Source organism: Apodemus sylvaticus, chromosome 2, assembly GCF_947179515.1.
Source record: "Apodemus sylvaticus chromosome 2, mApoSyl1.1, whole genome shotgun sequence".
In the NCBI taxonomy this organism is placed as follows: domain Eukaryota; kingdom Metazoa; phylum Chordata; class Mammalia; order Rodentia; family Muridae; genus Apodemus; species Apodemus sylvaticus.
In genome coordinates, this window is record NC_067473.1 from 20,875,909 (window position 1) to 20,903,539 (window position 27,631).

General features: G+C 35.7%; 1 protein-coding gene and 1 pseudogene across 1 annotated transcript in view; both read left to right on the forward strand.

The window, feature by feature from the left end:
* The window catches only part of Znf804b (zinc finger protein 804B), a 545,541-nt gene that overhangs the window by 388,662 nt on the left and 129,248 nt on the right, over window positions 1-27,631 (forward strand). The window lies entirely within an intron of this gene.
* Window positions 18,384-19,283, forward strand: LOC127677190 (small nuclear ribonucleoprotein-associated protein N-like; annotated as a pseudogene).

Consider the following 27,631-nt stretch of genomic DNA (forward strand, 5'->3'; position numbering starts at 1 on the left):
GCAAAGAATTCTTAACTTCACACAAAAGATCTGTTTGAAGAGTGAAATTGTGAAGGACTATGATAGTTGAGGTCATATAACCCAGAGTTAAAGAGAACCGTCCACTCTAGGGAACTCTGACATGATAGTAAATTGAACAAGTCAATATTATGAGATGCTATTAAAAGGGATATCAGAGTTTCTCATGGAATCCACCTAGTGTTGATCTAGTGCAGAGCATCTCATCTCTCTGCAGTCAAAATTGGTTTTCAGGTTTTATAAAACACTCAAATATATTCCTTAATAGCCACTGATTATATTATGTTTACATATAGCATGTCTTTCCTATTACTAAAAGCTATTTTATATTAAAAGTCATTTCATATTGCATAATTCTGAGGGAAAAACTCAGATTATAATGATACTCTCTTGATTTTCACAGTGTTTTCAAGTTGCATTGTTTAATGTTAATTGTTTTACATAATATAAATTTTGTGTATTATGATTTAAATAAGAAATGCCTTTCTATACATCAAGGAGTGACTGGAATTATCCAGCAATAGATAATTGACCAACGCAACTCTTTCTGAACAAAAGAATTCATAGCATATGCAGTCTTTACTTACTTAAACAGCCCCTTAAAAAAATTAACAATTGGAATAAATGTTGTCAAAAGTCAGGAATGATTTTTATGAGGAGAATAAAGGAAAATTCTTAGTACATTGGACTCTTCATATCACAGCTGAAGTAGTATTCTAAATGGTTATCATTAAACTAAATTTATTGTCATAAACTATTTGTTTTAAGTAGACTTGTCTATTATTACATCTTAAATTAAACTAAGAAACCACAAAATACATTTTCTAGCAATAACAGTAAAATAAAAGAGTCACTAATGTGTAGACATAATAATAACATTCAAAAGCAGTGCATTGTGCTTACCTTTCAGAAGCAAACATATTTATTTAAACTTCCTATTCAAAAAAGTGATCATGGAAATTGACTTTATTGTTAACAGAGATGGCCTCAGAGAAAATAACTACTACAAATTTCCTTTCCCAGGATAAGTAGTTTTTTCTTTTATTTTCTTCTCAGAAGTCTTGATATCATTTATATACTAATTATCATAAGCTGATTTTTTTCAAATAGTAGCTCCTATTAAGAAAATATAAATCAACAATACCATAAAAATATTTATAACCAGAATATATTCTGTCTTAGGGTGTTTATTGATGTGAATGGATACCTTGGCCATGGCAATTTATACAAAGAAAAACATTTAATTGGGATTGGATTACAATTTCAAAGGTTTAGTTCATTATTGTCATGGCAATAAATGTGGCAGTGTGCAGCCAGACATGGCCGGAAGGAGATAAGAGTTCTAGATCTTTATATTCATGCAGCAGAAGGGGACTGTGTGCCACACTGGGCATAGCTTGAGTATATATAAACTTAAAGCCTGCCCCTTCAGTGACCACTTCCTCCAACAAGATCACACCTACTCCAACACTGCCACACCTCCTAATAGTGCCACTCCGTATCGGTCAAGATAGCCAATGGAGGCCATCCTATTCACACCACCATACCATCCTCCAAAACTTCCTGTTTAGATTCTTTCTAAATAAGGAAAAAGTAGAATGAAATCCAATTAATTTGTACAAGATAATATAGATGTCTTACATTTTAGAGTTGTTTTTCCCCAGTTTTTTAATGTTACGGTTTCCCTACCTAATTCAATAACATCTCTTTATGTGTTTTCCCACTTTTTTTCATAAAAATTGCTCCTTTATTTTAAACTTGCATCTTGTCAGTCAATAAAATATACAACTAAAGTTTATCATAAGAATAAGTATAGCTTTTATAGATTGGAGATCTGTAAAATCTTATGAGTCAACGGGTTGATGGGGTTTCAGTGGCTATGTTCCCACAGAATGGTGTTTTACAATCAGTTTCCTTTTATCTGTGCTTTTAGGTAGAAGTTTGCAAAGGGATAAGGAATTACCATGAAGCCAGCAAGTTAGGTTTTTAGAGAGAAATTGAAAGTACTACTGTCAAAAATTTCAAAGACCTCTGAACAAAAAGAGAGAGCAACTTTCAGTGCTCTTCAAGCACACACACTTCAGTGTTCTCTCTGTACCAAAGAACCCACATAAGTACATGTTCGCAAGGGTTATTTGGAAATTATTACAATAATTGAACTTAATATGAAAGTTTAAAAACTTTGTTTGTGAAGTTTATTGAAATGCCCTTCATGTTTATCTTTTTATTTTTTATATAAAATATTTTATTAATTGAGAGAGGTGTCATCCACCCATAATCCCAGAGGTTGGAAGGCTGAGGAACAAAGATTGAGATGAATGAGTTCTAGGACAGCCTGGAATACTGAGTAAGAGCCTATCCCCCTCTCATAAATAAATAAAAAGGAAAGTTAAAGAAATATGATATTTCAATATATGTATATTTTATTAAATACTTTTCAATCAAGTTAAAAATACATATCTCAAAAATGCATATCTCAGGACCTTCTCCATACTTCTTCATGGGAGTCATTTGTTATGCGATTTGTGCCTTGGCTATTCAGGGCTTCTGGGCTAATTAATATCCACTTATCAGAGATTGCATCCTGGAAAGGATTGATCTAGCATTGGAGGGGAATATAAGGACAGAGGAAAAATAGGAGGGAGGTGATTGGAGAAGAAGGTTTATGGGACATATGGGGAGGGAGGATCCGGGAAAGGGGAAATCATTTGGAATGTAAATAAAGAATATAAAAAATAAAAAATAATGCATATCTCCTTAAGGTTTAACATTTCAAAATATTTTCTCTGAATTTTTTGAAATGTATATCATGTTATTGTTTCCTATAATAATGACTGAAAGTGTTGTACTCTAAGTAGAAGGATTCTTTAGTCTTTTACAAATAGCGCTTTATAACCCAGTCTCCCGATGAGGTAGAAGTTTTAACCTTCTTGCTATTCTGAGAGACTTTCCCTAAGTTGTGCAGTTGTGTGAATCCATATGCTTCATCTGACCTAGATGTAACAGCAGCAACATTGCAGGTTTTGTCTTCTATAGGCAACACCTCCAATAATCTCAATCAGCCACAATTCTCTGCAAGTGAATTATATTCCTTTCTTTCAACAATCCTTACTCTATTTAAAGTCTTGCCAGTCACCTTTCAATTCTCAGATCAAAGACAAACATCTCATTTGCTTCTTTTATTTTCTCAGAAAACTTTAACACAATAAAATTTGGCCATATTCAAAGTGAAAATAGCAATATTAGAAGAAATATATGTATATATAAGTAACCAGTATTACTAATATGTTTCTAGTCTCAATGGAACTGTTGTATATGGTTAACTTATAAAATATACTCATCTTTTACATTTTAATTTTAATACATTAATGAAATAATAAGTGGAGTTTGGAGTTTGGAGTTTAACATGTATAAGACATTTATATCTCTCATCTTATTTGTTAGTTTTAAAACTTTATTAATTTGGTTATTAAGAGCAATATATACTCAGAGAAAGAAAGTTCAGAGTATTGAGAATTAATTGCCTAAATTTCAATAGCTACTTTTGGCAAAAAAATTGGATTTGAAGACAGGTGATCCAATTTCAACATCTGAATTATAATATTGAAGCATAGTGATTCCTATTGTTGAGAATAGGGCTGTTTTAGATTTGGTGGAGCTCAGAGATATTAAATAGCAGAATTATGAATATTACAAGGAGATCTCTTTGAAGCTTCAGAAATAGATTGTTGTGTGGTTGACATAAAGTACTGGGTGGTAGAAGAAAAGCCTATGGTCTCACCAAATGCTCTAGCTGGAAAGACACACTGGTTGTTTGACACTACATGTTAAGAGAAATCAATCTAAAAAAGGGAATTGGGAAGCTTATAAGTCTGACACTCAGACTAAAAGAACAACAGAAAGACAGTGTAAATTTTTTGGGTTAAAGTGACCCATATTTTGCAAATAGGACTTTTTACACTTGATTTTAGCCAAAAGGCTGAGAAGCAATGCAAATAGGACTTTCTGATGACCTTCAAGGTAATATTTAGATGCAAAGAATGAAGAGAACAATGGCATGTACAAGGGTAAATGAGATTGAATAGGAGACAGAAATGAGTACATCCCTAAAAGGAAGCTAGATGCCACATCACATTCCTACTCAGCACATCGTGTTTAGAATGGGTTTCTTTCTCATATTTTGTTCTTCTTGGATTCCCAATTATTTTAGTAGCTATAAGGGTCTTTATTTTTTTTTAATTCTGAAACTTTTTCCCAAGTTTAATTCTGAAGTTTTTTCCCAAGTATAATTTATAGCATTATACCCAATTTAATGTGCATAATCAATGGAGAACCAAGTATTGAAAATATATGTGTTTAAAATAATCAAAATTTATTATGGTTAGGAAAACTCATGTCACTATGACACATTCATGATTTAAATTTAAAATATGTTTTTTTCTTTTCCAAGCCTAATTTGAAGTAACAAATATGAACTTAGATTTGAATTAGCTTGTGACAAGAATGAAAGCCCATGTCAAATTTTTGAGGCAGCAACAGTATATATTTTATGGCAATCTTCCTTCAAGAAAAATAAATTTTGAAAAGTGCAGGTAATTTTTTCCCAGGGCCTTCTTAGAAGGCACACAGTGGAAAGTGAGGCATGCACAGAGACAGCTCCTGGAAGCTGTAACTCAAGGCACTTATACAAGCTCAGATTGCTGCACGGATTTTCTGCTAGCTCCAGTTAGTACCCAGCATTCTCTCTGGGTACGACAATATTTGAAAAATAAACTAAGATTAATGACAAGACATATTTTTCCAAAAAGTTAATCCTTGCTTTAGTGAATGTATGGACCTTTTAATTCAACATTAGAAAATTTTGTGTTTTATTTCCCTTTCCTAGTACACCTAATCTCTTCTCTCATTCCATTCATTAATTATCACAGAGTTGGCGATAGCCTTCATATTTACTTTCATTTGATTTTATATTTATTTAATTAATAAAATGTGTAACAGGATAAATAATATCACATGCTTTACAAAAATCAAATTGAAGATATATGTTACATATATAATCCAGCTGGATTTATGTGTGCCATTTCTCAGCAGATACTTTGGGGTTATTTACAGCATTTCCAATTTATATACTTCTAAACTGATATCAATCCAAATATACTTTAAGAATGAAGCAGGTGAAGCAAGAATAAGGAATAAATGGCAATCCATTTCTATAGTAAGATCATATAGCAAGAAAATTCAGCAACATATTATCACAGATAATTATGTGAATGAATCTGAAAATAACAATATTGAGCCAACAAAATGAAATTAACAAATGAAAGAAAATATGTTGTAAACTCATCTATCTATCATCTACATACCTATCTATCTATCTATCTATCTATCTATCTATCTATCTATCTATCCATCTATGCATCCACCCATCCTCTGTTATTTTTTTAACCTATGCAATGGTCTCTCTGTTACAAAATGCCCAACTTTTATATCACTTATAAGTAAAACTGGATTTCAGAAGATATTTGGAAAGGCTATAAGAAGATTGGACAGTTATGAGCAATTTGATTGAGATGTTGTTTATAAATATCATAATTATTTTAAAATTCATTGAAATTATGATGCATTTCATCATTGTATATTACATATATTTTACATAAATTTTAATCAAAGTTGCACAAAAGATTGTCTGGGTTAAGAGAAATTCCCCAACCCCTATCAGTTGTTCCTTTTGTTTTCTATTACCAACTAAATAACCAGAATACTTTCCTAGTATTTCAATTTATATACTCTTTAACTGGATAATTAATTGAAACAGAATCTACAGCAAATTAACTTTGAGCAGATGGCATTGGAGTCAAATAGGATCAAGTAGGAAATAGCCCTGTCTTCAGATGATATTCAAAGTGATATATTACCCAACCATGAGAAGCAAATCACGAGATTTACCCATGGTACTTTAAAGAAGCACAGTATCACAAATAGCATTGGGAAATTAAAAAAAAAAAAAGGAATGATGCATGAAAAGACACTCAGCAAAGGCTCATCTCATTTGTACTTTCATTTGTACTTGGCATTATCTGAAATGTAAAATTATTGAATATGATACATTAGGATGTCTATAGGAATTAAGTGTGACAGGTAGAGAATTTAATTCAATAGATGTTACTTGGAGGTGGTCCAATGCAGTTAAAACTACTGCCCTCGTGAACAGAAAACTTAAATATCTAAGTGGTAATTTCTTTTGATTGAACAATATTCATGAGCAAAAAATTATAATATTTATCTTAACCACAATGTCCAAATGATATATATGCTATATATGCTTGAAAATCAACAATTTATTTCTATTACTTTGTACCAAATAAGCCACACTATACAACCTCAGACTTAAGATTAAAGGAAAGATGAAGCAGCTTAGTATTTTTTGTGTATTATTATAGAAGAATATCAGGAATTCACATGTGTAGAATATTATTCAAAATATTTTTCTCTATACAAGATGAATAATATAATAGCTTTCCTCAAACTTCCATAAGCACTGTTTCCCTTGACACCAAATGTGGCAATCTGGAGAGTATTTGCTAGTTCTGGTAGAGTGAATCTCAGATGAGATGTGTATGAACACGACAATGGTCTAATTGCCACATGAGGTATTCTTTGATGACAAGATGATCATGAAGAGATTAACTGAAGTCACAGCCCTCCACTTTTATAAAGAAAAATAAGAAGATGTGTCTGTCAGTTTGCTTAAGCAAGTGTCTGCACATTACTGTTGACATCCTCTGGCATTTGCATCTAATCTAGCATCTTGTTGGAAGGGCTCAGACATTTAGATGCAAAAGAGATGACAGGCACTGACAAATTTTTCTGTGGGCCCTTAATGTCAATCTTTTATAGAGATAGACTGGTGTAGGAGCTGCTGTCACTGTAGGAATCAAGCAATTCCAGGAAATAGGGCAATGTTACTTGGCTCTCAGTCACACACAGGCTGCCAGGCTTAATGTTAGATGTGCAGAGGCAGGTTCCATATAAATTTAGAGTGGGATAAAGCAAGAATTAAATCTGTGAAAAGAAGATCTCTTAGAAGTGGCCTATGTGAAGACCCATACTGTTCAGAGGCACTATGAGTGCTTGCTGACAGGTGCTGGATGTAGCTGTCACCTGGGAGGCTCTGCTAATGCATGACAAATACAGAGGGGAAACTCTCAGCCAGTCATTGAACTGAGCACAGGGTCCCCAATAGATGAGATAGAGAAAGGACCAAAGGAGCTGAAGGGGTTTGAAGCACCATAGGAAGAACAACAATGAGTCACCAAGTACTCCCAAGCTCCCAGGGACAAAACCATCAACCAAAGAGTACACTTGGAGTTACCCATGGTCCCAGACATATCAGCAGCAGAGAATGATCTTGTTGGACAGGAAATGGGGGAGAGGCCCTTGGTAAGACTTGATACCTTATTGTAGAGGAATACCAGAACAGGGAAGCAGGGATGGATTGGTTGGGCAAGAGGAGATGGTTTACGAGATTTTTCAGGAAGGGGGAACCAGAAAAGGGGACAACATTTGAAGTGTAAATAAAGAATATACCTAATAGGGAACACACTTCAGTGTCAAAGACAAACATCAGAGTAAAAGGCTGAAAAACAATTTTACAAGCAAATAGTCTTAGGAAACAAGCCAGAGTAGCCATTATAATAACAGATAAAATTGATTTTCAACCTAAACTCATCAAAAGGGACATGGAAGTACACTTCTTACTGGTCAAAGGAAAAATCCACCAAGAAGAACTCTCAATTCTGAATATCTATGTTCCAAATGCAAGGGCACCCTCATTTGTAAAAGAAACTTTACCAAAGCTCAAATTACATTGCACCTATCACAATAATTGTGGGTGACTTCAACACTCCACTCTCTTCAATGGACCGATCAGGAAAACAGAAACTAAACAGGGACACAATAAAACTAGTTGAGAGAGAGACAGAGAGACAGAGAGACAGAGACAGAGAGAGAGAGAGAGAGAGAGAGAGAGAATATTTCATCTGAAAACAAAAGAATATACCTTTTTTCTCAGCACTTCATGGTACCTTCTCGAAAATTGAACATATAATTGGTCACCAGACAGATCTCAATAGATATAAGAAGATCAAACTAATCCCATGCCTCCTATCAGATCACTATGGAGCAATAGTGGTCTTCAAAAGCAACAAAACAACTGAAAGCCCACATACTCATGGAAACTGAACAATACTCTACTCAATGAAACATTGGTCAAGGAAGAAATAAAGAAAGAAATCAAAGACTTTCTAGAATTTAATGAAAATGAAGGCATAACATACACAATTTTTTGGAACACAGTGAAAGCAGTGGTAAAAGGAAAATTCACACCCCGGAGTGCCTCCAAAAAGAATCTGGAGAAAGCATACACTAGCAGCTTAACAGCACACTTTAAAGCCCTGGAACAAAAAGAAGCTAATTTACCCAAGAGGAGAAGACAGGAAATGATCAAACTCGGGGCTGAAATCAATCAAGTAGAAACAAAGAGAACCATACAAAGAATCAACAAAACCTGGAGCTGGTTCTTTGAGAAAATCAGCAAGATAGATAATTCATTAGCCAGACTAATCAGAGGGCACAGATACAGTATCCAAATTAAAAAAATTAGAAATGAAACAGGAGATATAACAACAGAAACTGAGGAAATTAAAAAAAATCATGAGATCCTACTACAAAAACCTATACTCAACACAACTGGGGAATCTGGAGGAAATGGACAATTTCCTAGGCAGATACCAAATACCAAAATTAAATCAGGATCAAATAGATCATCTAAACAGTCCCATAATCCCTAAAGAAATAGAGGTGGTCATTGAAAGTCTTCCAATTAAAAAAAGCACAGGACCAGATGGTTTTAGTGGAGAATTCTATCCGTCCTTCAAAGAAGACCTATCACCAATACTCTTCAAACTATTCCACAAAATAGAAACAGAAGGAACACTACCCAACTCCTTCTATGAAGCCACAATTACTTGGTTGTTAAAAATGATTTTCGGTTAAAAGCATTAACAGTCTTTCTGCTATCCAAAAGACTAGGCATATATAGATACAACAGACATTTTCAGCCAATCATAATCATTATTAAGTCTATAATTAGAAGACAGCCCCAGTTCTTTTAAATAAAATAATATTTACAAGTGACTGTGCAATCTGTTTTGTAAGTTTTTTTCTCCTTTTGGAGTCTGCTAACAAAGTAAACAGTGTCTAGGCCTAGTAACATTGCTTTGAAAGTGAAGCCTGAGGCCTGAGTTTTACACATGAGGAGAACTGAGAAGGTAGCTGAAGCCTTGAACACCGACAAATCCATCAAAAGTCTAGTTATCAATATCATCAGAGATTTGAGGATGAATTTCCCCTGAGTAATAAGGAAGTACAGACCAAGCGGCTTTCAAATCTACTTAAAAATGTGACAGAGACTTACTGCCTACCTGGACAGGCACCCTAGGTTTACATGTGTTTACTGGGAATAGAGGTCCCAGGGCAAAACCAGTCTTCAGCTGCCAGGCCCAGAAGGTCCAACAGACTTTCCTGCGGAGGAGGAAATGGGGGGGACTGGCTTACCTTGGTTAGACAAAATGGGGCATTCAACTTCCCAGTGTCCTGCTAGCCCAGAATTCGGACAGTGTCCTGCTGGAGCATAGGTGAAGGGCAGTTTTTTACTTAGTAGCTAGTTTTACCAAATTTAAAGCAAGCTCCAGATGGAGGATTTCTGTTTCTCATCATCTTCTTTAGGGGAGATTAAATATGTGGGCAGGATCTGGTACATTTATCCGGTAATAGGACATTTTTTATTAAATACTTGCTATCATATTCAGCAGATGTCCGAAATGTTTGGAGGGTCATTTACCTATTAAATATATCTACACTAAACAAACTTTCCTTGTTTCTAATTACTTCTTTTTAGGTTTAACTTTGGTAACATACATAGGAGGTTAAATAAAGCTTGCTCCTATAACTAATGACATTAATACTTAGCATAACTGCAAATATAGTTCTGAACACATTAAGAATTTTATTATTTATGACGTGAGTAACCATTACTTTTCATTTCTTTTTTTGTCATATATTTTTTAATATTTTTATTTTCTATATTCTTTGTTTACATTCCAAATGATTTCCCCTTTCCAGGATCCCCCCCTCCCCATATGTCCCATAAACCTTCTTCTCTCCATCCCTTCTCCAATCACCTCCCTCCTTTTTCTCTGTCCTTATATTCCCTTCCAATGCTAGATCGATCCTTTTCAGGATCAGGACCCTCTCCATACTTCTTCATGGGAGTCATTTGTTATGCAATTTGTGCCTTGGGTATTCAGGGCTTCTGGGCTAATTAATATCCACTTATCAGAGATTGCATTCCATGTGTATTCTTTTGTGATTGGGTTACCTCACTTAGGATGATATTTTCCAGATCAAACCATTTGCCTAAAAATTTTGTGAATTCATTGTTTCTAATTGCTGAGTAGTATTCCATTGTGTAAATATACCACATTTTCTGAATCCATTCCTCCGTTGAGGGGCATCTGGGTTCTTTCCAGCTTCTGGCTATTATAAATAAGGCTGCTATGAACATAATGGAGCATGTGTCTTTATTGCATGCCAGGGAATCCTTTGGGTATATGCCCAGGAGAGGTAGAGCAGGGTCCTCTGGAAGTCTCATGTACTTTTCATTTCTTAATTACCATTAACAGTTTACAATAAGTCAGTGGTTTTCCTGAGTCTGTGACTTTGTATTACATCCCTCTTTGGCTTAGTCTTAAAAATAATGATTTTTAAATTGAAGATCTTCTAGTATCAATATAAAACCTTTCTTAATAAATATAGTCCACAAAGAGACTGCCAACCTTACTGATCAATGTACATTTCACTATATTGCAGTTTTTACATGGCTTAGTTTATTCAAATATTTAAAGCTTAAAGTGAGCAAAGACAAGGAAGCTAGGCAAAAATCTGAGGTCTTCTCAGATTTACAGAAGCTAATTAAAGATGGATGTCTATTTATGTCTTTGCTACATGTTGAATACCAAACTGCTATTTAGATAGGTAACAATATATGTTTGATAAATAAAATAAGGTATATTTGATAATCAATATTTATAAATTCCCAAGGTCTACTCAGGTTCACAGTAGACAAGTCGCACATATATAGTATGCTGGCAAACAGCACCTTAAATTTCTCTCATTTACAGTCCATACTAATCCAAAATATTTGAGACATGTTATTGCTTCCTTAGTCTAATGTACAATACAATGATAATCAGATAGCTCACTAGAATTAAGTTTTACAATTGTTTTTTTATGCCACATGGTCTTCTTAAGATGGTGATGTACCACATGGCATGGACACCTTAACCTTAATAAAGGGGATTGCCAGCCATGATGACATCCTGATGATGTACGCATCAGGTCATCAGCCAATATGGAGAAGAGATGCATATTTGCTATTTAGAAATATCAGTTATATATTCATGAGGTAATATGCTGTGAGAGAAGCAGAAAGATACATGGGAAAAACTAAAGAATTTTCCCTATTCAAAACAAATCTTCTAAGAGCAGTATGCACCATGCTGTATATCTGAATTTTTTTATTATGGATATATGTATAAATATATGTATATGATGTATATGATGTATATGATGTATATGATGTCTATGGTGCAAATGAGGCATATGATGTATATGATGCCTATGATGCCTATGATGCATGTGATGTATATGATGCATACAATGTTATGATACATATGATGCATATGAATATATATGCATATTCATATACACATGTATAAATATTTTTCTTTTTTCCCCAGTCCCAAACTTTTTGAGATATATATGTATATACACACACACACACACATACATATATATATATATATATATATATATATATATATATATATATATATATATATGTATATATATATATATAATCCAGTCATTATCCTGCTTCTGGTCTATCCTCCCACAGATCCTCAGCTGAGGAGGAGGGCAAACCCATAGGAAGATAAGCAGTCTCAACTAATCCTGACCCCAGAGATCTCTCAGACTCTGAGCCACCAACAAGGCAGCATATAAAAGCTGGCCCAAGGCCCCCGACACATACACAGCAGAGGCATGTCTGATCTGGCCTCAGTGGGAGAAGATATACCTAATCCTTGAGAAACTTGAGGCCTCAGAAAGTGGAGAGGCCTGGTAGGGTGGTAGGGACATCCTCTTGGTAGATCGGAATCTTAGTCCATTTGTCAAAATACTTCAAATAGATATCAGAAGAAACTTTTCTTTGTTTGACTCTCTATTTACTAAATGCCTTTTTAGAAATTCAGGAAATTAACACTAAATTACTATTTTTTACATCTTAGTACATCTAAAATTATAAGTCATGTAAAACAATATTATTTAATATTAAAATTACTCAAAATATACACATGTCCATGAAAATGAACATTGGAAGTTTCTATCAGTGCACTGAGTAGTTAAACCTTAAAAGTCTAAAATAGCTGAAAAGAAAATGAAAATATTATCAATTTAAATAATGATACAGTTTTGTAGATGAAAAAATATAGAATCCTGCTCTATGAATACATAAACAATATAATTCCTTGAAAAAAATTTGAGCCACCATGGGAATATTTTAGAAATACTGGAAGAAGTTTCTTTGTCCTTTCAAAGAAGTACAAACACAGTACGAATTCCCATTCCTTAAAAAATTAAAGTGAGTATGTTTTAATGCATCTTTGTTCTCTCCTGTGTAAACTCTTAGTTTTTATCCAAATAAGGATATATCCTGTTTTCTTTCTATAGAGAAAACTGTTTTGCTTGCTTGATGCAGTAAGATGAATATCGTAGTCTACCTTAGTGAGGGGCTTTGCTCAGTGACAACGTGGGAGGCAGCGAGCTTTATCTGAAGTGTGATTGTTGCTGACTGAAAACAACTGAGCACACACCACGCCAGTAGAATTAGGATGGAAACAGAACTGACAAGCAAATAAAGCAACTCATTCATGTGGTAAAATGCATAAGTACAAAAGCAAAATAGAAATACGTTTAGATTTAATTTTTCATGTTTTTGTGTTTATTTCAGAGGCTACATTTTCCCGCTCCGATTTCCCTATACCTTTGAATCTCCCTCTCTCCTGTGCATTAAAGGACAATTGAATTTGTTTACATCAGAGTAAAAAGTCCTGGATTTGAAATAAATAACTTTCAAATTTTCTCCAATAGTAACATTTTCTTGATTATAAAAAAATACAGTAATAGAAAATACTCATGTTTACCAGCATGAGGCTAGAAAGTGGGAATATACAGTTCTGTTGCAGTTATGAATTCATTTCAGGAGGTGTAAGGAAAATCACTCTTTTCCTACTTACTTTGAAAAATAATAAGAGCTCTTTGCAGTATAGTTTCTGAGGAAACAATCATTTCAGAGACTTGTGTGGGAAAACTATTTGCCTAGTCCCTACCATTCTAATATAAATATTTTGTTCAAGATCTGATAGATCGTGTGAACATTGATGCCTGTCTCTGTAATTTCAAAATTACCTCCAGCATTTTATTTGTAATAGCACAAATATCTACATACCTTGATTTGAAATGCAAAACCATATCTCTCCTAGCTACTACACACTCCCCCAGGGACATTAATTAATTTTAGTCTTTTATGGTTGGAATTGATCCTTAAACTTCCAATTTCACTATTGTTTTTGATATGAGATACTCATTATACTGAAAGAGAATATTCACTATGCCATACAAATTTCAATGGATTACATTCTTTTCTTGAAAACATTAAAGCATCCCAGTAATAATAGCACATGCATTGACTTTAGCCCTTTGTCTTAACGAAGAGATAGATGATAACGGAGTTTGGAAAAAACAGACAAACCTAGAAGAAAGAAAGCTAGCCTGTACATATGATTCATATCCGTTGAGCTGGATATGAAACAAAAGTCTCTTACTTGGGTACAAATAATTGTATTAAAGACACCTGGTATACTGGGTGCAGACTTGAATTAATTTATAATGTTTTCCTGTACCTTGACCTCTTTGCATTGGCATAAGGTTGTTGAGTGAGTGTTGTTTCTGGGGATGAATAAGGACTCTAGAGAGGTATTAGCCTGTGTAATTCACATTCTTCTCCAAAATCTTTCTTGACTCTCCTATTTTGCAGAACACTCGATTATTTACTTCTTTTTCTCTTTTAAGATACTAGAATTCTTTTTTTTCTTGTTTTTTATTCGATATATTTTTATTTACATTTCAAATGATTTCCCCTTTTCTAGCCCCCCACTCCCCAAAAGTCCCATAAGCCCCCTTCTCTCCCGCTGTCCTCCCACCCACCCCTTCCCACTTCCCCGTTCTGGTTTTGCCAAATACTGCTTCACTGAGTCTTTCCAGAACAAGGGGCCAATCCTCCTTTCTTCTTGTACCTCATTTGATGTGTGGATTATGTTTTGGGTATTCCAGTTTTCTAGGTTAATATCCACTTATTAGTGAGTGCATACCATGATTCACCTTTTGAGTCTGGGTTACTTCACTTACTATGATGTTCTCTATGTCCATCCATTTGCTTAAGAATTTCATGAATTCATTGTTTCTAATGGCTGAATAGTACTCCATTGTGTAGATATACCACATTTTTTGCATCCACTCTTCTGTTGAGGGATACCTGGGTTCTTTCCAGCATCTGACAATTATAAATAGGGTTGCTATGAACATAGTAGAGCATGTATCCTTATTACATGGTGGGGAATCCTCTGGGTATATGCCCAGGAGTGGTATAGCAGGATCTTCTGGGAGTAAGGTGCCCAGTTTTCGGAGGAACCGCCAGACTGCTTTCCAGAGTGGTTGTACCAATTTGCAACCCCACCAGCAGTGAAGGAGTGTTCCTCTTTCTCCACATCCTCACCAACACCTGCTGTCTCCTGAATTTTTAATCTTAGCCATTCTGACTGGTGTAAGGTGAAATCTCAGGGTTGTTTTGATTTGCATTTCCCTAATGACTAATGAAGTTGAGCATTTTTTAAGATGCTTCTCTGCCATCCGAAGTTCTTCAGGTGAGAATTCTTTGTTTAACTCTGTACCCCATTTTTAATAGGGTTGTTCGGTTTTCTGGAGTCTAAATTCTTGAGTTCTTTATATATATTGGATATTAGCCCTTTATCTGATGTAGGATTGGTGAAGATCTGTTCCCAATTTGTTGGTTGCCGATTTGTCCTTTTGATGGTGTCCTTTGCTGTACAGAAACTTTGTAATTTTATGAAGTCCCATTTGTCAATTTTTGATCTTAGAGCATACGCTATTGGTGTTCTGTTCAGAAACTTTCTCCCTGTACCGATGTCCTCAAGGGTCTTCCCGAGTTTCTTTTCTATTAGCTTCAGAGTGTCTGGCTATAAATGGAGGTCCTTGATCCATTTGGAGTTGAGCTTAGTACAAGGAGACAAGGATGGATCAATTCGCATTCTTCTGCATGCTGACCTCCAGTTGAACCAGCACCATTTGTTGAAAAGGCTATCTTACGCTATTGGTGTTCTGTTCAGAAACTTTCTCCCTGTACCGATGTCCTCAAGGGTCTTCCCGAGTTTCTTTTCTATTAGCTTCAGAGTGTCTGGCTATAAGTGGAGGTCCTTGATCCATTTCGAGTTGAGCTTAGTACAAGGAGACAAGGATGGATCAATTCGCATTCTTCTGCATGCTGACTTCCAGTTGAACCAGCACCATTTGTTGAAAAGGCTATCTTTTTTCCATTGGATGTTTTCAGCCCCTTTTTTGAGGATCAAGTGGCCATAGGTGTGTGGGTTCATTTCTGGATCTTCAATCCTGTTCCATTGATCTGCCTGCCTGTCACTGTACCAATACCATGCAGTTTTTAACACTATTGCTCTGTAGTATTGCTTGAGGTCAGGGATACTGATTCCCCCAGAATTTCTTTTGTTGCTGAGAATAGTTTTAGCTATCCTGGGTTTTTTGTTATTCCAGATGAATTTGTTAATTGCTCTTTCTAACTCTGTGAAGAATTGAGTTGGGATTTTGATGGGTATTGAATTGAATCTATATATTGCTTTTGGCAAAATGGCCATTTTAACTATATTGATCCTGCCTATCCATGAGCATGGGAGGTTTTCCCATTTTTTGAGGCCTTTTTCATTTCCTTCTTCAGAGTCTTGAAGTTCTTTTCATAAAGATCTTTCACATGTTTGGTAAGAGTCACCCCAAGATACTTTATACTGTTTGTGGCTATTGTGAAGGGGGTCATTTCCCTAATTTCTTTCTCAGCCTGCTTATCCTTTGAGTATAGGAAGGCCACTAATTTGCTTGTGTTGATTTTATAACCTGCCACTTTGTTGAAGTTGTTTATCAGCTGTAGGAATTCTCTAGTGGAGTTTTTTGGGTCACTTAGGTAGACTATCATGTCATCTGCAAATAATGATAGTTTGACTTCTTCCTTTCCAATTTGTATCCCTTTGACCTCCTTATGTTGTCGAGTTGCCCGAGCTAGTACCTCAAGTACAATATTGAAAAGATAAGGAGAGAGGGGGCAGCCCTGTCTAGTCCCTGATTTTAGTGGGATTGCTTCAAGTTTCTCTCCATTTAGTTTGATGCTGGCTACCGGTTTGCTGTATATTGCTTTTACTATGTTTAGGTATGGGCCTTGAATTCCTGTTCTTTCCAAGACTTTAAGCATGAATAGAATTCTTTTAATAAGTATGTTTCTAAAAGACAATTATTGATACTATGTTCAAACAACCACTGGACTTTTAGCTAAATAATTCTTCTTATAGGTAAAAAGACTGAACATTAAAATTTAAATAATATATGTAAAATATTTTCCAAGAAAAACCAAAAATACCAAGTGTGTTTTACAAAAGTAAAACTTTTAAAATATTCCAATTATGGTTTCATTATGTTTAAACCCCAACATAGATATTAATTCATAAAATACTGTAACCAATCAATTCATTTCTATGAGATTGTTGGTAAGCTCAGTATTGCCTTACAAGTAACCATAGAAATTCTCTTTGTAACAGAAAATTAGTACGTGAAAATGGTTCATGTCTCATAATCTTAGGTTCACTGCAGGAAATTGCCCACTGAATTATTATTTGCCCTCAACTAAATCCTAAAGTGTTCATCAGCTCCTAGGTTTATACATACAGAGGGTTAATTAACTATTGCAATACAACACTACTTGATTTAGTCTCAGTATTATATTCTTCTCTCTGAAGTAAATGATGAAATCACTATGTTTGAAAATTATCTAAATATAATTTAGTAGTATCTGTCTTATGAACTTACACATTACAATCTTAGAATGAAAATTTGAACAGCATGCCTGGAAAATCAGAAAAAGTAATTCCCAAAAATCATTATGAAGAAAGGAGAACATTAACCAGGTAACAGGGGAGACATCTGAACTGGGCATTTACAATGTGTTTTCTGAGCATATTTATATATTAAATTGTATTATACTCAGAAAAAGATGTTACATATGTGATTTAGACTTTATTGGCAACATTTTTCTAGAAATGCACCCAAGTTTTGAAAATAATTCTCATTTTAATAATAAATAACTATATCAGAATAGAACTTGATGCTGTTCTGTTTAGGATAGAATCTATAAAGATCTTTTCCCAAAAGAAAGAAATTTTAGAATCCTTTTTAAGAAAATATAAAATAAATGAAGAAGACTGATCGGGGTCTCAGCTATTTATAGAAGTATAGTTATTTTTAAAGTGTATAATCATCTTTGAAATCTTAATTAGCATATTAAAGCACAGCTATGATCAAGACAGATTTTGATACTTAGTATTCTCAAATTTTTACTAGTTTAGTCTTTCAACATCTCCTTCAGTTTAACATATCAAGGAAGGAGAGGAGAGGGAGCTGGTGATGTGTGATATTTGTTTTGATGAGTGACTGGCAATGTGATAAAGTAAGCAAGGGATAGCTTATATCTCAGAACTACTGTGCAGCAAATGCCAGAGGCTCCAGGTCAAATATAGAAACACCACCACTGAACAGACAAGAGTGCTACTTGTACCTACAATATTCTCAGCAGTACCTTGTTTCTATGATGGTTTTCTAGGCAGAACTGAGATGGTGTTCTTAGCTGAGACACCAAGAAGTGATTAAAGCAGTATTGGCACATAAGGATTGGGGAAGTCAAGGAAAATGGAACTCGTCCACTGTTTGCGAAACTTTGGTCAAGCTCATATCATGTCTAAGAGCCTGCATCACACTTTTGCTTATAGCCCTCTATGAGCAAAGATTATAGATCTTGAAATTTTACTATTGAGAACAGTTATTTTGGAACAGCAATCATGACTGTGTGTAAGAGTAGCAAGATGCTGCAGCCCATTGACTGTAGAATGAAATGTATCCTGCAAGACAGAAGAATCTTCATTGGTACATTTAACGTTTTTGAACAAGCATTTGAATTTGCTTTTCTGTGACTGTGATGGGTTCAGGAAGATCAAGCCAAATAATGCAAAAAAGCCAAAAGTGTGCAGAAAAATTAGCTTTGGGTCTGGTCTTGCTACATAGTGAGAACTTGGTTCCCATGACCGTGGAGGGTCTACATCCTAGAGATACTGGCCTTGCTCATGTTTCACTTTTTGTAGCTGCATGTGATCCTGGTTTGAGAGGGCAGCTACCAGAGGAGTACCAACTGGTTTACCCATTCCCTAAATTCCTGCTGGATTAGCAGTCCCTGTCTGAGGAGGTGGAAGTCCATCTCTGCAGGTCATGACTCTACAAGGAAGAGGTACTGTAGTAGCTGTTGACTGTTATTGCTGCTACTTCCAGCATTGCAGTTGTCTCTACCCAGTACTCACCTCTGCCTGTCGGGACAGCAACCAACACCACCAGGAATTACGGTTCCTCTACCTGGTATGAGAATATCCATGGGCCCACCAAATGGCATTTCCTGTGCTCAGTGGAGACAGACAGGCATGTTTCCTCCAGGAATGAAACCCCTTCCACCAGCATTTAGAGGTTTGCCTCCCCAGCAATGCATCCAACAAGAGCCTCAGAGATGGCTGATCATCACCAACTTTTCTTTCCCTGCAACACAACTTTTGAAATTGTGTAGCCTACAGATTTTCTTGACCCCTATTACAGCATTAATTATATATAATAAATACATAGAGCAACTAAAAATCAATAGAAACAACCCAAATGCAAATGGAGAAGAGATTGGATTTAAAAATACCACTGGATAAAATACCAATACCAAATATAAATGACTTAATTGATATTCACTATGTAAGTTAAACACAGTGAATGTTTACAGAAGAAAGTTGGTCAAAGTAAACACTCATTTTTCACATTAATATAAAATCTTGTGAAATTTCACCTAATTTATTGTGACAAAACATTGTAAAACATGGGCATTTAATTAACTTTGGTAGGGTATGATGTGTAGCTGTCTACTAATCTCCTAGTTCTTAGAGCCCTCAGTATATGACTGGAGATTATTTACTTTCTGTAGACATAACATGGGTTCCTGAAGAAAATCTTGCTGGAAGAAGATAAGAGCAGCTGGAAACAGGAGAGCTGTAGTCATATGCAGGCTCTGCGTGCACTGAGAACTTCTTTATACAAATCCTTAATCTACTGAGATGTTCTGCATAACAATTCTTTCTCTCTAACTCCCATTTCCTCTTTGGCTGCCTGGCTACAGTGGTAGTTCTCAAAGAAGTATTTCCACTTTATTTATATTTCTTGATTCTATATTAAAATTAAATGGGAAAAGTGTTCTGAGTAAAGTTTGATAAAAGAGAAATCTTCATTTATGTTTTTTGAAAACTTTATCTTTATTGAAATAGTCATTTTTATTTGATTGTTTTATTGAAAATAGATACTTCTCTCAAAATATTAGGTCACTTCTTCCTCTCCCTCTACTCCTGCAAGGCCCTTGTCACCTCTCCTTTCCCCTGGATTTTGGCCCTGCAGTTCCCCTAAGAAAGAAGCAGGTTTCCAGGACATAACAATCCAACATGACAAAAGAGGATACAATTAGATAGGCAAAAGCCTTCATATTGAGGCTGGATTAGAAAACCCAACAGAAGGAAAAGAGGCCCAAGAACAGGCAAAGACAGAGACAGCCAGTCTCACTTTTAGGAGATGCAAACTCAAGGCCATAACGTCTATACAGAGAGCTAGTGAAGAACCGTGTTGGCACCCTGACTGTGGTTTCACTCTCTATGAGCCCATTTGAGCCCTGATTGGGTGACTTAGTAAGCCATGTTCTACCAGAGTCCTTGAACCCCTCTGACACTTACAATCTTTTCTCTCCCACTTCTGCCAGCTTCTCTGTGCTCCAAGAGGTAGAAAATACTGAGATTCCCAATTTACACACCTGCTGCACAGTGGTCTGCCTGATTTGTTCCTGCTCTTCTCCACCAGAGAAGGCCTCTCTCATGATAACTAGATAAGGCACTAGTCTATGAGCATAGTAGAATTTATTGCAAAACATTTCATTGATTTTTTTTTTGTCGGTCATGTTTGGGTCTATCAGACTTGGTTACCCACTCCAACACGTTCAGTTCCACAATTGCCCTACTATATCTTGCAGGTGGGGCAGACTATAGGTGAAGGACTTTATTTTTGGCTAGGTTTGTGTCTGGGTTTCTCTTTCAGTAGCCTGCGAAATACCCTACTGCGTCAGAACAAAAACCTCTGGGTAAAGGCTCCATGAAGATACTTGCTTTATCTCCTGGTGCTCAGCCAGCTGTGTGGATGTTGTCCTTGGCATGAAGCAATGCTTGCAGTTGAGAGAGAGAGAGAGAGAGAGAGAGAGAGAGAGAGAGAGAGCTTCTGTGCTAACATCAGCCTGGAAAATTTACAGATAGTCAAAGGAACTGTTGGGCTAACAACTTGACAGAATGTAACTCAGGCCCATCACTGATAGCCTTGCTTTACTATAAAAGATGACCAGTTAAGACTTCTCATTCTTCTATACTAGTAGTCCTCACTAGGTTCATAGATTCCGGAAAATTTCCAATGTACTGTTTACACATCACCCTAAAATGCCCCCAATTCCAGTAATCTCTCCCCCCATTCTCTCCATTCATCACCCACCACCACTTTATCCTTTCTGCTTCTGTCCCCCCCCCCCCCCGCCACCAATACATGCACAGAACCTATTCTAGTTCCCAATGAGATGCATGTGTCCCTCCTAGAGCCCTCCTTTACTTTATGTTTTGGGGTCAATGGGTCATATTTGTTCATCTAAATCTTAACAGCTAATATTGACTTATAAGTGAATAGATGCCATATTTGTTCCTCTAGATCTGGACTAACTTAACCAGGATGATTTCTTCTAGTTCCATCCATTTGCCTGCAAACTTCATGATGTCATTTTTCACAAACCTGAGTAACATTGTCTAAATCTACCACATTTTCTTTATCCATTCATTGCATACTTATTCTGTTTCCAGTTTTTACCTATTATGAATAAAGCAGAAATGATCATAGTTGGTCAAGTGTCCTTGTGGTAGGATAGAGTGCCCTTAGGGTAAGTGCAAAGGAGTGGTATAGCTGGATTTAAATTTATTTCCAGTTTTCTGAAGAAACAGCATATTGACTTCTATTATAGCTGCATGAGTTTGCACTCCTACCAGCAGTAGAGTAGTATTCACCTTGTTCCAAATTCTCAACAGCATGATCTGTTACATAGGTTATTGATCTTAGTTAACCATTCTGACAAGTATAAGATAGAATCTCAAAGTATTTTTTATTTGAAATTCCCTGTTGGCTAAGGATGCTGAACACTTCTTTATATGTTTATCAGCCATTTAGATTATGACTCCTTTATTGAAAATTCACTGTACCCCATTTTTAACTGGATGATTTGATTTTTAAATGCCTTGTTTCTTTTTTTTTCTTTTTTTCATTCTTTTTTTTATTCGATATAATTTATTTACATTTCAAATGATTTCCCCTTTTCTAGCCCCCCCCCACTCCCCGAAAGTCCCGTGTATTTTGGATTTTAACTCTCTGTCAGATGTGGAACTGACAAACATCTTTTTCTATTCTCTAGGTTGTTGCTTTCTCCTATTGACTGTGGGCTTGGTCATACAAAAGCATTTTACTTTCATGCTATCCATTGATTAATTGTTGATTTGGGCCTGTGTTATCAGTTTTCTATTCAGAAAGTTTTCTCCTGTACAAATGCATCCAAGGCTATTCCTTACCACCTTTCTATGAGTTTCAATATTTCTGCTTCTATGTTGAAATCTTGAAAACATTTAGACTTGAGTTTTTTGGACAGTGATAAACATGGATCCATTTGCATTCATTACATGAAAGTGGTTTTGACCAATGACAGTTATGATAGTTTTTGTCTGTTTTTTTGTTTTGTTTTGTTTTGTTGTTTTCTGTTTGTTATTTGATTTCAAATGATTTCCCCTTTTCTGGCTCACCACTCCCCGAAAGTCCCAGAAGCCCTCTTCCCTCCCCCTGTTCTCCCATCCACCCCTTCCCACTTCCCTGTTCTGGTTTTGCCCTATGCCTCTACACTGAGTCTTTCCAGAACCAGGCCACTCCTCCATTCTTCTTGTACATCATTTGATGTGTGGATTATGTTTTGGGTATTCCAATTTTCTAGGCTAATATCCACTTATTAGTGAATGCATACCATGATTAATCTTTTGAACCTGGGTTACCTCACTTAGTATGATGTTCTCCAGCTCCATTCATTTGTCTGAGAATTTCATGAATTCATTGTTTCTAAAGGATGAATAGTACTCCATTGTGTATATATATATACCACATTTTTTGCATCCATTCTTCCGTTGGCTGATACGTGGGTACTTTCCAAGTTCTGGCAATTATAAATAGGGCTGCTATGAACATAGTGGAGCATGTATCCATATTACCTGCTAGGGTATATGCCCAGGAGTGGTATAGAAGGAGCCTCTGGAAGTGATATGCCCAGTTTTCTGAGGAACCGCCAGACTTATTTCCAGAGTGGTTGTACCAATTTGCAACCTCACCAGCAGTGCAGGAGTGTTCCTCTTTCTCCACATCCTCACTAACACCTGCTGTCTCCTGAGTTTTTAATCTTAGCCATTCTGACAATTTCCTACACAGATAACAAATACCAAAATTAAATCAGGACCAAATAGATCATCTAAACAGTCCCATAACCCCTAAAGAAATAGAAGGGGTCATAGAAAGTTTTCCATCAAAAAAAGCACAGGACCAGATGGTTTCAGTGCAGAATTCTATCAGACCTTCAAAGTATACCTAACACCAAATACTCTTCAAACTATTCCACAAAATAGAAATGAAAGGAAGACTACCCAACTCCTTCTATGAAGCCACAATTACGCTGATACCAAAACCACACAAAGAACGAGAACTTAGACCAATTTTCCTTATGAACATCGATGCAAAAACACTCAATGAAATCCTTGTCAACTGAATCCAAGAACACATAAAAACAATCATCCACCATGATCAAGTAGGCTTTATCCCAGGGATGCAGGGATGGTTCAATATACAGAAATCCATCAGTGCAAACCACTACATAAACCAACTCTAAAAAAAAAAAAAAAAAAAAAAAAAAAAAAAAAAAAAAAAAAAAAAAAAAAACACATGGTCGGTCATTTCATTGGATGCTGAAAAAGCATTTGATAAAATTCAGCATCCTTTCATGCTTACAGTCTTGGAAAGAACAGGAATTCAAGGCCCATACCTAAACATAGTAAAAGCAATATACAGCAAACCGTTAGCCAACATCAAACTAAATGGAGAGAAACTTGAAGCAATCCCACTAAAATCAGGGACTAGACAAGGCTGCCCCCTCTCTCCTTATCTTTTAAATATTGTACTTGAGGCACTAGCTAGAGCAATTACACAATAAAAGGATATCAAAAGGATACAAATTGGAAAGGAAGAAGTCAAACTATCACTATTTGCAGATGATATGATAGTCTACTTAAGTGACCCAAAAAACTCCACTAGAGAACTCCTACAGCTGATAAACAACTTCAGCAAAGTGGCAGATTATAAAATCAACTCAAGCAAATCAGTGGCCTTCCAATACTCAAAGGATAAGCAGGCTGAGAAAGAAATTAGGGAATTGACACACTTCACAATAGCCACAAACAGTATAAAGTATCTTGGGGTGACTCTTACCAAACATGTGAAAGATCTATATGACAAGAACTTCAAGACTCTGAAGAAAGAAATGGAAGAAGACCTCAAAAAATGGGAAAATCTCCCATGCTCATGGATTGGCAGGATTAATATAATTAAAATGGCCATTTTGCCTAAAGCAATATACAGATTCAACACAATACCCATCAAAATCCCAACTCAATTCTTCATAGAGTTAGGAAGAGCAATTCTCAAATTCATCTGGAATAACAAAACACCCAAGATAGATAAAACTCTTCTTAACAACAAAAGAAATTCTGGGGAAATCAGTATCCCTGACCTCAAGCAATACTACAGAGCAATAGAGTTAAAAACTGCATGGTATTGGTACAGTGACAGGCAGGTGAATCAATGGAACAGGATTGAGGATCCAGAAATGAACCCACACACCTATGGCCACTTGATCCTCGACAAAGAAGCTGAAAACATCCAGTGGAAAAAAGATAGCCTTTTCAACAAATGGTGCTAGTTCAACTGGAGGTCAGCATGCAGAAGAATTGGAATTGATCTATCCTTATCTCCTTGTACTAAGCTCAACTCCAAATGGATCAAGGACCTCCACAGAAAGCCAGACACTCTGAAGCTAATAGAAAAGAAACTGGGGAAGACCCTTGAGGCCATTGGTACACGGGGAAAGTTCCTGAACAGAACACCAATAGTGTATGCTCTAAGATCAAGAATAGACAAATGGGACCTCATAAAGTTACAAAGTGTCTGTAAGGCAAAGGACACCATCAAAAAGACAAATCGGCAACCAACAAATTGGGAAAAGATCTTCAACAACCCTACCTCAGATAGAGGGCTAATATCCAATATATACAAAGAACTCAAGAAATTAGACCCCAGAAAGCCAAATAACCCTTTTAAAAATGGGGTACAGAGCTAAACAAAGAATTTTCACCTGAAGAACTTCGGATGGCTGAGAAGCATCTTAAAAAATGCTCAACTTCATTAGTCATTAGGGAAATGCAAATCAAAACAATCCTGAGTTTTGTTGTTTTCTAACTATAGCTCTGTAGTACAACTTGAAATCATGACTGATGATAACTCCAGCAGTTATTTTATTTTTAATGATTGGTCTGGCAATTCTGTTTTGTTTTCTTTCCAAATGAAATTTACAATTGTACTTTTAAGGTCTTTAAAAAACAGTATTGCAATTTCAATGGGAATGGTGTTGAATATTAAGATTGCTATTAGTAGATTGGCCATTTTTACTGAGTCCTAAGGATCCCTGAGAGTGGGTGATCTTTCATTTTATGATATCTTCTTTAATTTCCTCCTTTAAATCATTAAAGTTTTTTTTCATTCAAGACTTTGACTTGTTTGGTTATAATTATGCCAAGATATTTTAGATTACTTTAGACTTTTATAAAGTGTTTTATGTCGTTCATTTCTTTCTCAGTACATTTTTCATTTGTATATAGGAAGGGTAGATTTTACAATTCTTTACCTCTTTTCCCTAAACACAAGGGCAATTACTTTTGTAAAGTACAGCTTAAATTACATGTTGACCCTCAACACTAATAGTGGGTGACTGCAATACTTAACTTTCACCAAGAGACAGGTAATCCACACAACTAAACAGAGAAATACTATAACAGACTTTATAAAAAACAAATACACTTAAAAATATTTACAAAATATTTCACCTAAACACGAAAGAAAATACTATTATCGCAGCACCTCATTGAATTTCTTCCAAAATTGACCACATTCCCTGACATAAAGCAAGTCTGAATACAAGAAAATGGAACCAACTCCTGCATCATATCAGCCCATAATGGCTTAAACCTGGATACCAAGAACATAAACAGGAGAAAGCTTACAAACTCATGGAAAAATGAACAACTATCTACTGAATGAAAAATGGGTCAAGGTGTAAACAAAGAAAGAAATTAATCTCAAGAATTCAATTAAAATGAATGCATAGTATAGCTAAACTTGTGGGATACAATGAAAGTGATACAAAGAGAAAAGTCTATAGCATTAATAGCCTACATTTAAAAAGGGGAGGCAGGTGGTTGTCAAACAAACACCTGGGAGTTCAAACACAAAAATAAATGAGTATACTCAAGAGGATTAAAAGGGAAGAAATAACACTATTGATTTATTGAAATCACTTCTTAAGGTGCCTCTCGGCCATCCGAATTTCTTCAGGTGAAAATTCTTTGTTTAGATCTGTACCCCATTTTTAATAGGGTTATTTGGTTTTCTGGGGTCTAACTTCTTGAGTTCTTTGTATATATTGGATATTAGCCCTCTATCAGATGTGGGGTTGGTGAATTTCCTTTCCCAATTTGATGGTTGGCGTTTTGTCCTTTTAACAGTGTCCTTTGCCTTACAGAAACTTTGTAATTTTATGAGGTCCCATTTGTCAATTCTTGATCTTAGAGCATAAGCTATTGGTTCAGGAACTTTTCCCCCGTGCCCATGTCCTCTAGGGTCTTCCCCAGTTTCTTTTCTATTAGTTTCAGTGTGTCTGGTTTTACATGGAGGTCATTGATCCACTTGGAGTGAAGTTTAGTACACGGAGATAAGAATGGATCAATTCGCATTCTTCTGCATGCTGACCTCCAATTGAACCAGCACCATTTGTTGAAAAGGCTATCTTTTTTCCACTGGATGTTTTTGGCTCCTTTGTTGAAGATCAAGTGACCATAGGTGTGTGGGTTCATTTCTGAATCTTCAATTCTATTCCATTGGTCCACTTGTCTGTCACTGTGCCAATACCATGCAGTTTTTAATACTATTGCTCTGTAGTATTGCTTGAAGTAAGGGATACTGATTCCCCCAGAATTTCTTTTGTTGTTGAGAATAGTTTTAGCTATCCTGGGTTTTTTGTTATTCCAGATAAATTTGAGAATTGCTTTTTCTAACTCTGTGAAGAACTGAGTTGGGATTTTGATGGGGATTGCACTGAATCTGTAGATTGCTTTTGGCAAGATGGCCATTTTAACTATATTAATCCTGCCGATCCACAAGCATGGCAGATTTTTCCATTTTCTGAGGTCTTCTTCTATTTCCTTCTTCAGAGACCTGAAGTTCTTGTCATATAGATCTTTCACTTGTTTGGTTAGAGTCACACCAAGATACTTTATATTGTTTGAGGCTATTGTAAAGGGTGTCATTTCCCTAACTTCTTTCTCAGCCTGCTTAACCTTTGAGTATAGGAAGGCAACTCATTTGCTTGAGTTGACTTTATAACCAGCCTCTTTGCATAAAACAGAAAGAAGAAACCAGGAGAACAATATAAAGAATCAAAGAAACAAAGAGTTGGTTATTTGAAAAATTGATGAAATAGTAAATTCCATATCTATAGTAACTAAAATATGAGGAGAGAATATCCAATTTAAGAAAGTTAGAAATTGCAAGATGGTACAACCACTCTGGAAATCAGTCTTGA